The sequence below is a fragment of the Microcaecilia unicolor genome, chromosome 8, assembly GCF_901765095.1.
Source record: "Microcaecilia unicolor chromosome 8, aMicUni1.1, whole genome shotgun sequence".
Classification (NCBI taxonomy): Eukaryota; Metazoa; Chordata; class Amphibia; order Gymnophiona; family Siphonopidae; genus Microcaecilia; species Microcaecilia unicolor.
In genome coordinates, this window is record NC_044038.1 from 67,535,277 (window position 1) to 67,551,960 (window position 16,684).

At 42.4% G+C, this 16,684-nt stretch overlaps 1 pseudogene; it reads right to left on the bottom strand.

Annotated features, from left to right (window-relative positions):
- The window catches only part of LOC115475745, a 55,825-nt pseudogene that overhangs the window by 21,810 nt on the left and 17,331 nt on the right, over positions 1 to 16,684 (bottom strand).

Consider the following 16,684-nt stretch of genomic DNA (forward strand, 5'->3'; position numbering starts at 1 on the left):
GAGGAGTCCCACAGCCAGTCTGTCCACTGTTCTTTAAATACATTGGTTTTCTGTCTGAGACTTGTCTGTCCCGCTGTGACTCTTTTACCTATTAGATGAAAAGACCCTGTGGAATTTAACCTCTTACCTTCTAGGTAAGGAGATCTTGCAGGATTTAATTCCTTACCTGCCAGGTAATCAGGCAGCTGTTGCACATTGAGGTGTCCACAGGGCTCAATCTTCACATTTTTGTCATTCTCAGCACAGATCTTGCAAAGCTGGAAGGTGGATCCATCTCACAATACAGCTGGTACTGTTCCTAGGGATTTTCAGGGAGAACATCGTCAAAGAGGACACAGGATGAGACTCGAAGACCAGCCCTAGTCCTTTGAGACGGACATAGGAAAGAGGACATTGAGAACGGAGAACAGCGCTGACAAGGGGAACAAGGGTAGGGGAAGATACTGAGTCTCAAAGAGTAACACCAACCCCTGGATAGAGATCCTGGAGGGAGACCAGAGGGAAGAAACACTGAGAATCAGAGAGCAAACCTGACCTTCTGGAAAGAAACAAGATAAGCTAAAAGAAATTAGAGCAGAACGGTCATGCAGAAGGAGTGAGAAATGACACAGAGAGCTCAGCAAGTAAGTACTGACCTTGGACACTTCAATATGTTTCTGGAGTGAAGGTCTCAGAGTTCAGTCAGGTCAGGGTTATGTTTCTTCCATCAGGAAAAAGGTAGTGGGAAAGCATAAAACAGAACAATAAAATAAGAAACCTAGATTCAATTAATTAATCAGAATTACCCCAACCTCAGCTTCCAACCAGCATCATCAGTGCAATACAGATTTCAGCCAGAACCATTAAACCAAATCCACCTGTCAACTTAAACTACCAAATTCAACATTGCTCTCAGTGAGAGGCACCTAAATCCAATATAACCTTGAGTCAGAATCATCAAAGCCCATTGGGAAGTCAAAGCACAGCATCAAACCCCAGCCTACCTTTTAAAAATAATGGAACCCAAGCCAACTGTTATCCAGGACTAGGGTAACGATATAGCTCATGTCACGGGGATAAGATGAGCCAGCTCTGGCTTTATCATATGCATGCATGCAGATGTAGTTGAGCTTTATAAAAAAAAATCCCCATGCAATTATTATTATTATTATTATTTAAGGCTCTTTCTAGGACCCTCACTAGCACAGTATGCTCCTGCATCGATGGTGATACCAAATCAAATTGAGAGGCGGTATATACCATTTGACTACAGCATCCTCTTTCTGGGATGGCTGCAATGCTACTACCTTTTGTTATATAGTCAGAGACTCCCAGAGAATTTGTGGATTTTTTTGGTGGATTTAAACGTTATTGGGTAAGAAGTAGTACTTTTGCTTAAAGCTCAGCCTTTGTGCCTACCCAGATTTTGTCTCGGGGCAATGTCTCCAAATGATCCCAGTCTCTCAAATTTACTGCTAATGCTCACTGTAGTACCTGTATTGTGCAAAGAGAGCATCCTTCTGGCGTTAAGATGTAACATGGATAGGCAATTTATCCAGGCATGCTTGGAATTTGTTTTTGATCAAGCCTGTAACTCTAAAAATGATGGGAAATATTTCTGTCATATTTTCTTGGTCTCAGACTGCAGTTCTTGGTACTTAAGGATTTTCTCTCTCTCCATTCGATTCACCGAGCAATCGCTTGGTGCCAACATTTCTATAATCAATGCCATTCTGATGTTTTTTTCCTCTTTACCACTATATGCAGTTTCCTTGCATCCAGCTTTTATCAGTCAAAATAGGTGATCATAACCTCTTTGATTTCACAATTCTCTTTGGGTCATGATTTCAATGCTTTTCCGGTACACTGATGTTGTAAGGCTTACAGAGTTTCCAATGAATGAGACACACCACCTTATTATGCCTTTCTGTATAAAATTTCCCATCATCAGCACTTCCCAGCCAGCCACGAGATGAGTAACTGTTTCTAGCTCTTTTGTACTGAATCTACAGATGACTGTTGCAGCAGTATTTCCAGTGCTTGCTGTAAACCATCTTGTCATAATCCACTGTCCTGGGCAGCAGCTATCAATTGCTCATCCTTAGGTTTCAATTCACCTCTCCTTAACCATTCATGTGTCCGGTTTTGATCAACGTATGGTTCTTGAAGTAACATGTATTTCCCACTGTATTTATGCATTTGCTGCCTGTTATTCCTCATTTGCTGATCTAATTCCTTGAAGTTTTTTTTTCTTTTCTTTCACAAATTCTGCTGCTTCTTTCCCTTTCAGTACTGATGGATTTTACACATTTCTTCTGCTTGTCCAAGTTTAATGATGCAAAAAGGGGCGTAGCCAGACAACAGATTTTGGGTGGGCTAGGCCAAGAATTGGGTGGGCACCAAGTGTTCTCTCCCCCCCCCCCCCAAAATCTCAGCTGGTGGGAAAATGCTTCTTTCCACCTTGGCAGCAAGAATGCACTGAAAACTGAGCATGCGCAGGTGCTGATGTTGTGGAGAGTAGTGTTTTCATTACCATCAGGGGGAAATCTTCAGCTGGCGGAGCTTGGGATTCCCACCAGTTACCACTAAACATGTGCTACTGTTGGGTGGGCCTCAGCCATAAATGAGTGGGCCCTGGCCCACCAAGCCCACCTGTGGCTACGCCACTGGATGCAACTGTGGAATTTCTGTCTTGTGTGAAGTCTCCCTTACTTTTGAGTTTGTGTCCAGTGACAAGACTCTTGAGGCTTGATAACTTGAGGCCCCAATATCTTGAGTATAACCTTGGCACACCAATCACCTGAAGTCTCTATTATTTTTATGAAGTCTCTTTTATTGAATAAATCACAAATAATTTACTCACAGATAGATGTTCAGAGGTGCTGCTCCAGGACACAGAGACTCCTTAATCTGAGAGCTGTTGGGGGTGGAGATCTGAAGAGAGGTAGCTATATTGCAGGGGGGGAAGGATAGTTGAACAGGTAGAAATGGTTCAAAGCTGGGTGACTGGAATGTGCGATATCTCATTAGGGAGGAGATATTTTCAAGGTAAAAAAACCAGGTTCGTTACAGGGAGTTTCAGCAGGACAGAGCTGTCTGGAATAAGATGGTACTTGCTCCATGTCTCTGGCTAGGTGGTGGGAATGCCTCATGGCTGACAGGACCAAAGAGGTGTTGAGGCTTCATGTGGGTTCAGGGAGGAGCAGATAGAGACCAATGGGGACAGAGCCTGCCATCGGGTAGCAAGGGGTGGTCCTAGAGGACAGCTCTCGATTGGAGGGAAAGGTCATACCTGGCTGACCTCCCAGGACAGAGATAGTGAGAATGACCAGGAAATGATAGCAGGAAGACGAAAGAGCCAAGCTTGGCAGAGGAGAGAGAGAGAGGAGGTCTGGGCAGCCTCCACAACCAGTGGTAACAGTTCTTACTCAGCCAAGCAAGTGTGGTTGCACTGCCTGTGAACTACATTACCCACAGTGCATTGCTCATGTATCTTTGCAGTGAGAAACTGCAGCAATTATAGTCCTTAGACTGAGAATAACAGTAAAAGCATCACACACATTTTAGGATCACGTTATAAACTAGTGCGAGGCTGTCGGAGGACAGAACATCCAGTATGAACTGAATGTGAAGGGCAGAGGTTTTACCCACCCTTTTGCCTGCTGTTTAAGTAAAGAGTGGAGTAGCAGTTTGATCTTCAGTTGAAGGGACAAGGAGAAGGTGCTGTGTACAAGATTATTCCTACTGAGTAGAATCTGTGTAGAAATGGATCCCAGAAAGAAGAGATTGTGTGTTTGATTCAGAAGGGAATGGGTTTGCACTGGTACACTGGAAACCCTTATACCAAAGACTAGTTACTTATTTTTGAAAGGGTACAGACACAGAATAAGGAAGAGTGTGGAGTATTAACATGCAACCTCAGGACAGAAAGGCTGCCTCAAAGCAGTACTTATTGTTCAGAGATGGGGTTGTTACTTTTTAAAAGTACAGTACTTAAATAGTTGAGGAGTGGCCTAGTGGTTAGAGCACTGGTTTTGAAAATTCATAGGTGGCTGGTTCAAATCCCACTGCTGTTCCTTGTGATCTTGGGCAAGTCACTTAATCCTCCATTGCCTCAGGTACAAACTTAGATTGTGAGCCTGTCTAGGACAGAGAAATATCCAGAGTACCTGAATGTAACTCACTTTGAGCTACTACTGAAAAAGGTGTGAGCAAAATCCAAATAAATAAATAAAAATTAAATAAAAAGTACAAGTACTGCTTCAAAAGTAGTGAAGTAAAAGTTGAAAGTCTTATCCAAGAAAAAAAAAAAAAGCACTCAAGTACAAGTAATAAAGTACAGCTCTTAAACCTACATTGTTTTTTACTACAAAGTAAAAGTATTCTAACAAGTTGGACCACAGAATCTACTACGTTTACAAGCTAACTTCCAGGGGGGTCACACAAGGTCCTTCCTAGAAAAAAAACAACACCCTGAGCATTGCAATGGGCAGAAGAACATTGATAGACCTATTGGAAAACAAAACAAGCTGGATTAGTACAGATCAGTCCTACACAGACACTTGATGCTAAAAGAATACCTGGTCTTTTTCACACATGAACAGAGGTAGCCCCTCATGAAGTACAAAATAAGAACCCACAAACTAAAAATAGAACTATGTAGACAAAATTAAACTGAACCTTCAAGAAGCCATACTCTGCATACAGTGCAAAACCAATGAAACAGAAACAGTTACATGTCCCTTTGTACTGTGCAAAATAAAGAGCAGATGCAAATTTCAAAAACTTACATATTCCAATTGCTATATTAAAAATTAACAAATAAAACAAAACAGAAAATAAGGTGATACCTTCTTATTGGACTAACTTATTACATTACTAGTATAAAACAGGCCCGTTTCTGACAGAAATGAAACGGGCGCTAGCAAGGTTGTCCTCGGAGTGTGTATGTTTGCGAGAGTGTGTGTGAGACTGACTGTGTGTGTGAGAGAGAGAGAGAGTGAATGTGTGAGTGTGTGTGTGTGACACTCTCATTCTCACACACACACACACTCTCTCACAGACACACTCGCACCCAGAGTGTGTGCCACGGGCCCCCTCCCTCCCAGTTCCAGGGTCGGCCCCCCTCCCTCCCCTTCGAGTTCCAGGGTCGGCCCATCCCTCCATCCGAGTTCCAGGGTCGTACCCCTCCCTCCCCCTCCCTCCAAGTTCCAGGGTCTTCCTCCTCCCTCCGAGTTCCAGTTTGGCCCCCCTCCCTCCCTCCGAGTTGCAGGGTCGCCCCCTTCCTCCGAGTTGCAGGGTCGCCCCCTCCCTCCGAGTTCCAGGGTCGCCCCCCCTCCGAGTTCCAAGGTTGTCCCTCCCTCCAAGTTCCAAGGTCGCGTCCCTCCCTCCGAGTTCCAGGGTCGCCACCCCTCCCTACCTCCGTTCCAGGGTTGCCCCGCCCCTCCCACCCCCTCCCCGCTCCTCCCCCCTCCCTCCTAGTTTCAGGGTCCCCCCTCCCTCCCTCCCAGTTCTAGGGTCGTCGTCCCTCCCTTCCTCCCTCCGTCCCTCCCAGTTCCAGTCGCACTCACTGCAAGTTTTAAAAATCATCTTCACAGGAAAGCAGCGTTTAAAGATATGCATCCTCGGTCCTTCTCTCTGTGTTAGCTCTGGTCCCACCCTCATTGCGGAAAGAAGAAATGAGGGTGGGACCGGAGCTATTTTGACTTCCTGATTCAGGGGATCCTAGAGATAAATTGTACACTGGTGAAAAGAAATAGATTGAAGAACAGCATATCTATATATATAAAAGGCACCACCAACGTTCTATGAAGCCTCCAGCCGGAAGTGTGAAGCGCCAGAGATATCCGGTTTCCCCATGAGTGAAGGAAAACAGCCACAGCACGAAATCCCTCTCTCTGTAACAGTGAAGGACTCAGAGGGGGAGGGGAGAGAGATGCCCTCACTCTCTCTGTAACACAAACACCGAACAGCAGGAAACTTAACACTGAAGGACTGGACTAGAAGGGGGGGAGGGGCAGAGGGCAGGGAACACACACTCCCACATGCACACTCTGAAGAAAACCTTGCTAGCCCCCGTTTCATTTGCATCAGAAACGGGGCTTTTTTTACTAGTATATATATATATATATATATATATATAAGAGTTTGACTGTGAGCTCCCTTCTATATAATAAAATCTGGTGTTTATTAATATTTCAGACTGGGGAGGCAGCTAAGTCTGAGAACAACAAAGTAATAGCCAATCAACAGCTGTTCTGGGCAGGTGTATAGGGTTTCCAAGTGATGTCAGATGCTGGCTTACATCTGATTGGGCCCAAACTTCTGGTCCCAGCTCAGCTGTGTTTGGGACCAGAAGTTTGAGCCCAATCAGCTGCAAGCCGCATCTGACATCGCTTGGAAAGCCTTGTAGAGGGGGAGAAGCAGAGAGATGGAAAATACTTAAAAAAAATACTCTCCAAATTTGTACTTCATTACTAAGTACAAACACGCAGCTTACTTGTAACGAGTAAGCAAAAAAAACAAACAAACAAAAACCCCCCAACTCATTTCAAGTAAAAGTACTGCCAATTCTACTTAAGTCCTGTAACAAAGTACAAGTGCTTTGTTATTACCCATCTCTGATTATTTTGTCTTTTTTCAGTAAAGAGAGTTGGAGCACCTCATATTTGTCTCTGAGGGATCCTTTTACAAAGGTGCGCTAACGTTTTTAGTGCATGTTAAAAATAAGCATGCACTAAACATTAGCCACCCATATATTTCTATGGACGTCACTAGCGTTTAGTGTGCGCTAAAGATTACTCACCCTAAAACTGCTAGCACACCTTTGTAAAAGGACCCCCTGAGTGATTGTTGGAAGAGACCTATACTACAGGGCCTTGAAAAGAACTCTTATCCCCCCAGAAAGACCTTGCTTCTGTGGATAAGTGTGTGCATGCTTTGGGTGAAAAGGCGAGAAAATCAGGATAAATAAATGTTCTGCGAGGGATTTGGCATGTGAATCCATAGATGGACCACCCCATATTGGGACAGTCCCCTTACAATCATTATTATTGTTATTATTATGTTTTCATGTGTGGCACATCAGAGCCAATTTTGACTGGTTTTTATGCCACTAATTTGGGTCCTAATCAAGGACTTGGGAATCTTAAAGATATAGACACAAAATGTATGCTGTGTATACTGTTCCAAGTAGTGTAGTTTGTTTTGGGTTTTTTAAATGCAAAATTGATGAGGTTATGTCTTTTAAATTCAAAAATTTCCAACTATTCTGGGAATCCAATTAGTGTTATTATTATATTAAAAAAATAACAACCAAAAACTTGAGGCCAAACATCATCAAGGAGGTAAAACCAGGATTAGATCAATTTGTCTCTCTTGACAACCAAAACAATTAACTCGACCCTTCAACTATAACCAGAAAGTGCAACTTTCATTTTGACAATGATCACTAAACTCCGTTCAGCTTAAGTCAGAATTAGTAAACCTAACCTAACCTTTCAACAGAACCACCAAACTCAATTCTTACTTTAAGAAGAATTAATCTAACTAGAACAACTAAATACAATCCATCTATCAATGTGAGCTACATCTTAATCCAGTTCTCAACCACACACTAACTCAAATCCACACTTCAATAAGGACCACCAAACTCAACATTATCTTCAACAAGAGTCACCAAACTCAATCCATCTCTCAACCAACATCACTATAGCCAACCAGTCTTATTACCAACCACCCAGATTGGCTCAGGCTAAGAACTTGTGATGTATTCACAAGGGCATGTTGTTTACAGACTGCAAACATAAAATTAGTTTTCATGTTCAGTTATCAGTCGAGAATCTGTGCTATTTTCTCTATAAGATGTTTGTTTCACATACCACTTTTCTGTAGATACAAAGTGGTTTACTTATACTATTTTTGCAGGATAACTTAAAATGCTGTATTACTCACAATCTCTCCCTGTAGCCATCGATCAGAGCTTGGAAGAGGGGCTTGTTCTGTGGGATGGTTTGCAGGATGTTGCCATCATGGGTTACATAGCCAATGGCCCACTGGCCTAGCCTGGTACAGCTCAACCGAAAAATGTAACTGGTAGGTGAAAATAAGGGAAGGTGGGAGTGGGAGAGAAGCAGAAAGAAACAGAGCTCAAAAGGATTCACTAAAGAAAGCAAAATGCAGTTGAATACAATAAAATCTCACAAACAATCGCCCATGAATGCTGACTCTTGTCTTCTGGTCCCTACCTGCCAGGTTTGTTGCTGTAAGTCTGGAGCCGTGCTTTTACCTCATCATAGGTCAGGAATGCCATGTACCCTGGATGTGTCACCGCCAAGCTCGTCCAGTTCTTCAGTAGTGTTGGCCAGGGCTATGGGATAATAGGGCAGGTAATGGGACCATATCTAAATGTAACATAATCCATCACCAACCTATCCTCACCTTATATAATTCCAGATTATCCTGAATTATTACTCATGTGTTATCCACCACCCTGCTCAAATTACCACTGATTTATTCCTGTTCCTCTTACTCTGTCTCCTAGTCTTTCCCTCCTTTTACCCTCTTCCTCTCTATCTCTTCCACCACTTTCTGGCAGACTTTCCCACCTACACCTCTTCTCATCCTTTTTTTTTAATCATTCCCCACAGTCTGACTCAGAAGTTAGTTGCTTGTTCCTTGAACATTATTTTGAGGTTGATAGTAGTTCTATGAGCTAATTTCGGTCACATTTAAAATCATCATTTCACCTTGAAGCTCCCATCTGGAATAATGTTGCTTGTCCTGTTAAACCCATGATCTAATCACTAAGAGATCACTCTTCGCCCACCCCCAACATAAGAGCATCTTTAAACAGATTAATTGGGAGATTATAGTATTGTGTCATTAACCCTGTAATTCTATTTTAGGATGAACTGCATCCCCATACCTGAAAGAGTCTTGTGAAGATGTCAAACTCAAAGACAGACACATGGTTGTTGCATGTCAGGTCAATGGTGGACTTCAGAGCAATGGACATGGGTCCAGGTTCCACCTGATGCACATGGCTCAACTTCTCCTGGAACTCATCCCACTGCACAATGCATCTAAAAGAGAAGGTGTGAACAGTCAAGGATACTGTAAATCTTTAGGTCTTTTTACCACCTCTCCAAATCTCCATATATCAGTTACCCACGATTTGTAGAGATAAAAGACCAAGGCTACATGCTTATGAGAAAGTATTTTTATTCACTTACCAAGTATATTGATACAATTAATATTTTCTCATGGGAGGATAAAACTACTGCATAAATATGCTGGCTGTATCTATCGCTCCAACATACTGGACTGAAACAGCTATTTTTATACACTTGTGGTTAACAATGATTTACAAGCCTTCAGCCAGTTATCTTACTTGGGATCATCTGGTCTTCTTTCAAACCTATCTGGTTTCTCTCACCTGCTAAAATATATACCCATGTTTGTTTACTCTTCCTCCTTTCCCAGGCCTGTTCCTGGGCCTCACGATTTATAGCCTTTGCCCATTGACTCTACTCCAGGGTGCATAACTGTGTTTATTATCTACATCTTGTTACAATACATGGATAGATGTCGTGGAGGGGCATAATTGAACGAAAACGTCTATCTCCATGGGCGCTTATCTCCGAGAACGGGTCCGTGAAGGGGCGGACCGAACCGTATTTTCGAAAAAAATAGACGTCCATGTTTTATTCGACAATTTGTGAGCTGGGCGTTTTTGTTTTTCAGTGATTATGGAAAATGAAAGTGCCCAGCTCAAAAATGAATAAATCCAAGGCATTTGTTCGTGGGAGGGGCCAGGATTCGTAGTGCACTGGTCCCCCTCACATGCCAGGACACCAACCGGGCACCCTAGGGGGCACTTTTACAAAAAAAAAAAAAAGGTAAAAAAGCTCCCAGGTGCATAGCACCCTTCCCTTGTGTGTTGAGCCCCCCAAATCCCCCTCAAAACCCACTGCCCACAAGTCTACACCATTACTATAGCCCTAAGGGGTGAAGAGGGGGCACCTATATGTGGGTACAGTGGGTTTGGGGGGGTTGGACGACTAAGCATTAAGCAGCACAATTGTAACAGGTAGGGGGGTATGGGCCTGGGTCCACCTGCCTGAAGTCCACTGCACCCCCTAACAACTGCTCCAGGGACCTGCATACTGCTGCCAGGGAGGTGAGTATGACATTTGAGGGTGAAAATAAAAAGTTGTGAAACATCATTTTTTGTGGTGGGAGGGGGTTAGTGACCACTGGGGGAGTCAGGGGAGGTCATCCCCGATTCCCCCTGGGGGTAATCTGGTCATTTAGGGCACTTTTTGGGGCCTTATTCGTGGAAAAAAACAGGGTCCAGGAAAAGTGCCCTAAATTCTAGCTACAAACGCACACCTTTTTCCCATTATCGGTGAAAGGCGTCCATCTCTCCTCGGCCGATAACCACGCCCCAGTTCCACTGTCGCCACGCCTCCGACACGCCCCCGTCAACTTTGTACGCTTCCGCGATGGAGTGCAGTTGAAAACGTCCAAAATCGGCTTTCCATTATACCGATTTATTTGTTTTTGTGAGATAAACGTCTATCTCCCGATTTGGGTCGAAATCTAGGCGTTTTTCTCTTTCAATTATAAGGTGGATAGTAACGTTAGGTAAGGATGAACTGAGTTTTCATTCTCTCTTTCTAGAAATTTGGCTAGAAATGCATATAGATAACAATACTTAAACAAAATACCAGGTTGCCAAATCTTAGTTTTCCAACCTACCAACCCTGTTTTTCATCATTTCTTTTTCATTTATTTCAATCTGCTTTTGTCCAAAGTGAAGTACAAAATAACATACATAATAAAACATGTTCCACACAAAATCAGACCACAGACAACACTACAAACAAAACAAAAGGCAATCAGTGATTCTACAGTCATTACAATCATAATTCAAAACCAGACTGCGACAACAAAATGCTGTTGTAGTAATGTTTTAAAACACTGTCAAAATATAGTGTCACAGGTCTTATTATGTATTAGCCATTTCCTTTTGTGTATAATTTTATAAAAACCTCAATAAACAAATTTGAACTAAAACACTGTCAAATTCTTCTGCTTCCTAAGAGCAACCGGTAACTTATTCCATTCCGTTGGACCGGCAATGGAATAAATCCTCTTCTGCGTGTATTCAAGTTGAGAGAGCCGAAAATTAGGCACTTCCAGCATACAGGAGTCCTCAGAGCAGAGAACTTGTCGTGGTCTATACCAGTGAAGACAGTCAGCCAGGTATTGAGACGATTCCTGGTATAAACTCTGATGAACCAGAACAAGCTGTTTAAATCTGATCCGTTCTGTGAAGGGTAACCAGTGTAATTTCTTAAGGAAAGTAGTAATATGATCACATTTAGACAAAACATACTAAAGATGAACTGTGCAATTTTGTACAACCTGCAAAGAATGGATAAACATAGCAGGCAATCCAACTTACCCAATGTTACAGTAATGTAAACCAGCCAATATCAAATTTGCAACACTTTTTGGAAATCCATTTAAAAGATCAAGGGATGTAAATTACTTAATAATTGCAACTTGAAAAATGGGTTCTTCACAACAGATTATATCTGTGACTTAAAAGACATTGCAGAATCAAAGATTTTCCCTAAAAATTTTTTTACCACATGAGAAACTGTAATCATAGTATCAGACAACACAATTTCAATGGAAATTGAGCAACGGAATCTGCTATCACGAACAATAATTCAGTTTTGGACACATTACGAGTCAATTGGTTCTCAGTCATTCATTGATTTATCTCATCAAATGCAGTCTACAACCAAGTCACCATAACAGGAACAGACTTTGTCAATGGCAGAAAAACCTGGATATCGTCCGCATAAGTACAGTACGACAATCCAAACAATTTCAAAACTTGAGAAACAGGTGATAAATACACATTAAATAGTATCCCAGACATAGCTGATCCATGTGGCACTTCAGTATTTATTTCTCTCAGTGAGGAAAGTAAACTACCCATGCGTACTTGTACTTTCTTACACAAAAGATAAGATCTGAACCACTCCAGTACAGATCCCGCAATACTACACCCTTCTAATCACCACAACAGACTCTGATGATCAAGATTATCAAATGCTGCTGAGACATCAAGGAACACCATAAAATAATCAGTATGTTGATCAAAAGCCTGATATATCTTTATTTTATTTATTTGTTACATTTGTACCCCACATTTTCCCACCTATTTGCAGGCTCAATGTGGCTTACATGGTACCGTAAAGGCGTTCGCCAGTCGGTTGAATAACAAATACAAAGTTGAATTGTGGTCGAATGAAGTAGGTGTGTGTCAGGCACCATGAAGGTCGAAGGGAATGAAGATTGTGAATTGTGTATCTTATTCAATATGGCAGCTATTAATCCTTCAGTGCAGTGAGCCTTGCAAAATCTGTACTGGATTGGGTTGAAGTGCTTTATCTTTAACAGATAATCATTAAGCTGTCTAAAAACAGCCCTTTCCATGACCTTCGCCAACATTCATAATGAGGCCACAGGGGAGAAACTACTAAATACAGGATTTTTAACTCTAGGGCAAACTGTAGATACCTTTAGAACATCAGGAACATGTCCACTTTCTAAGAACTTATTAGTCATAACAGTCACTGTTGGAACAACTAAACTAGACATGTTTCTCAATAAATATGGACTACTAGGATCCTTAATTGATCCTGTTGGATGACATAATTTCAAATAAGACATCAATTCTGTCTCACCAATTCAAATCTATCCCAACAATCAGGGCAATCTACAACAGCCCCATCCATATCTGGATATTGTGGAAAAGCACCTACCAGATTTGACACTTTTAACTCAAAAAGAAAAAAAAATCAGCAAACTCATCCGGAGTCCAACGAATTAGTTAATTGTGTTAATGAATGAACCACTGAAAACAATTTTTTGGGACAATTCAATGAGTCACAAATTCTTTTTTGGTAATAACTCCCCTATTCCCTATCTATCACCAACTTATATTCTTGCAGTTTGATAGAATAGCTTTCCTTAACATCAGTGTCTCTATTCTTTCTCCACTCACACTCAACTTGATGTAATTCACACCGCAATTGCCTCAGACTTGAAATAAAAAAAAGGCATCTGGTCAGATGTATTTCTAATTTTAACAATCCCTGAAGTTGCTATCAGATCTAGCGCAAAGTTCAAAGTGACATTCCAGTGTTTAGCAACCTTTGTCACTGGCAGGTCAGAAACATTACCTAATGCTGGTGCCCACATATTCATTAATAGCTGTGCATCAATCATCCCCCTCACACATTTAGTAGCCACAGTTCTTTGAATATTCCTCTCTAAATCAGTTGATGGCAATGAAAACAATAATCAGTCCAAATCAATGGTAATGCATTCACTGCTACAGCAAAGGAACATTCACTAGGCACAAAAATAAGACCCAGTGCATGCCCTGCCGAGTTCGCAAATGTCACAATCTGGGTTAAACCTAACACAGTTAAAACATCAAACAGTATACATGAGCATCCAACCCCAGGGGCTATAGGTAACCGGAAATCACCTACAGTCTCTAGTTTTGATAACTTCACTGGCAAAGCAAACAAACTATTCCACAGAGGTGAACAGTCATGTTGCAATGCCAGTGGGGGCCAATAAAGTAAACAAATACCCATTTGAACATTCTTCATCAACAATAAATCAATATTATCTACATACACCTTTTTTTAAAACAAACAGTCATGACATATCATCAACACCTCTCCCGTCGCCCAACATCTCTACATACTCACTCCCAGATATAGCCCTTCAGGCAACATGATTTAACAAGAGCTGTATCAGAGGATTCTAACCATGATTCTGTAATTGCGAGCATGTTAACTGCATGCTGAGTATTAATGTCATGAATTAACATAGAACTTTTAACGCATGATCTGTGTGGAACAAGACTATCTGCAGAGGAGCAGGGGTCCTCTTGGCACTCAAAGCAACAACAGGAGCAGTCCTTAAAGTGCTCTGACCTCTTTCAAACATAGTAGGCCGCCAAAATGGCAACTCATCATACCGCCCATTGATGACAGATATTCTACCCAGTCACCAACAGTTCTTCCAGAATCACAAGGTCCAAAGTGCTCAAAGTCCACCCAAGGGACACTCTAAGAAGCTTCTTAGTCGCACTCTAAGAAGCTCCTTAGCCGCACTCCTTTGTCGGCACGACAAAGTTGGCATGCTGTCTCCAGCATCAGCGTCTTGTTCCTTGCCCAACACACCCAATGATGTCACCGGGGGTGGAGCCAGCAATGTCCCTGCAGAAGAGCTGAACACTGTCACCAGGCACTGAGAGAAAACAGCAGAAGATAGATCCCGGTCAGATTCACTACACAGTACAAGACACAGCTCTTCCTCTATCGGTAGCCTCCTATTCTTCACCCTGTGAAACTGCCATCTATATATCTCCCAAGCAACACCACAACACCAGCCCAAACTCCATCACAGTTCCAGTCTATCACCTGCACCAGTAGGCTACTGTAGGTGCCCATCACCCCAAACCAAAGACGTCAGTGGTGTACTGTGGTCTCCAGCACTTAGGGACCAATGTTTACATGTTCGCTAGCCCTTATCTGTGCCTTTCACCAATGGTCCAGTCCCAGCTGACAGAAAGTGCAGCTGGTGGTACAACAGGCCCAGTACTTCTCCGACCTGCTCATCCTGCTACTGGTGTCTCTTATGTCCATAGGGTTCAAAATTCAGATCAGCTATTTGACATGCCTGGTGATCCACAGCAACAGGATAAAGCAGTAATGACACTCTAACAACACATAACTGGTATTATACTTTTACATTTTATCAGTTAATATTCAGCTGGCAGTAGTCAGCATTAGGCCCCGATATTAAGTGCTGGGCCATGTCTGGATATTGACAATAAATACTGGGGCATGACAGGCCAAGAATGTGCCACTTTAACTTATGTGGGTTCCGGATGAACATTGGCTGGGACCCACAGAAGGCACCATGCCAGTCTGATCGCCCTCCTGATCTTCTCACCATGACTCCCCTGATCGTCAAACCCCACTCCAATCCATCTTTAAAGCAGAAGTCCCTCCACAATGTTACGCTCTACCCCTTCCTACCCACTCTCCAGATCTCCTCAGAATCCCCTTCATCCCAGGGCTTGCTGAGGGAAGCTCCCTAGTGTCTACTGGGACAGGCCTGAAGTGGTCACCCTTCTGCTCCTGCCCTGTCGGCTCCACGTCTAATGGCTTTCCTTCATTGTTCCCCTACAGTTTCATATGATCAAGCACCACACCAATCATTCCTCAGAGCCTGCTCTGCATATTTCTCAAGGACGGATCAATCTCTTCAATAAGCCCTCTTTTTCAATATTGTCACCTGTGACTCTTAAGTAGCGTTCCCAGATCTAGGGACTTTAAAAAGAAAAAAAAAAGAAATGAATTAAACTGCCAGGACATAGTTTCTCAGGAAATGGCCTGGAACACAGTTCTGCCACTTCTTTTCAGACAATATATACATATGATTTAAATTATAGAAATCGTTCAGCAGTTTATATTCCCTCATGCATTCAAAAGTTCAGATATATAAATTTAAAACATCCTCAATCCACCTTTTATTTCAGTTAGAATTATTTATATATCAACAGAGCTGCCAAGTTACCCAGTTCCAGGAGGGAGACTTCTTGGTTATTTCAGGTTTGAAAGTTACATCGCAAAACAGTTTAGGATAAAATCAGTGCTGCAGGCCCCTTAATACATCAAGATGAGGCTGGCAGAAATCCAAGACTAGCCTAAAATCTCCCTCCTAGAACTGAGTAACTTGGAAGGTCTGTATAAATGATCTGACAGAAATTACCAACGAAATCAAGCTCAGCTTGAACACCATGAACTCATGGGCAAATGCATTCCAACTAAAACTCAACACAGAAAAAAACCACACTGTCTCATCCTCTCATCCCAACACAATACGTACAAACCCACAAACTTAAACACCCCAGATTACACCCTCCCTATCTCAGATAGCTTGAAAATCCTCGGTGTTACAGTCAACCGCAACCTCACACTTGAGAGTCAAGTGAACTCTGCAACCAAGAAAATGTTCCACTCAATGTGGGAACTTAAACGTGTGAAACCTTTCTTCCCGAGAGAAACATTTCGAAACCTGATACAATCAATGGTACTAAGCCATGCAGACTACTGCAATGGAATATATGCGGGATGCAAAGAACAACTCATAAAGAAACTCCAGACCGCTCAAAACACAGCAGCCAGGCTCATTTTTGGAAAAACGCGATTCGAAAGTGCTAAACCTCTCCGTGAAAAACTGCACTAGCTCCCAATCAAAGAACGTATTGCTTTCAAAATCTGCACCCTGGTTCATAAAATTATCTACGGCGAAGCCTCGGGATACATGACAGACCTCATAGACCTGCCAACCAGAAATACAACCAGATCAACACGAACATACTTAAACCCTCCACTACCCAAGCTGTAAAGGACTCAAATACAAATCAACTTACACATCCAGTTTCTCCTACACAAGCACACAAATGTGGAACGCACTACCAAAAGCCGTGAAAACAACGTACGACCACCTCAACTTCCGGAAATCACTAAAGACCTACCTGTTCAAAAAGGCATACCCTATTGACACAAATTAAGTGCCTGAACTCTGCAACACA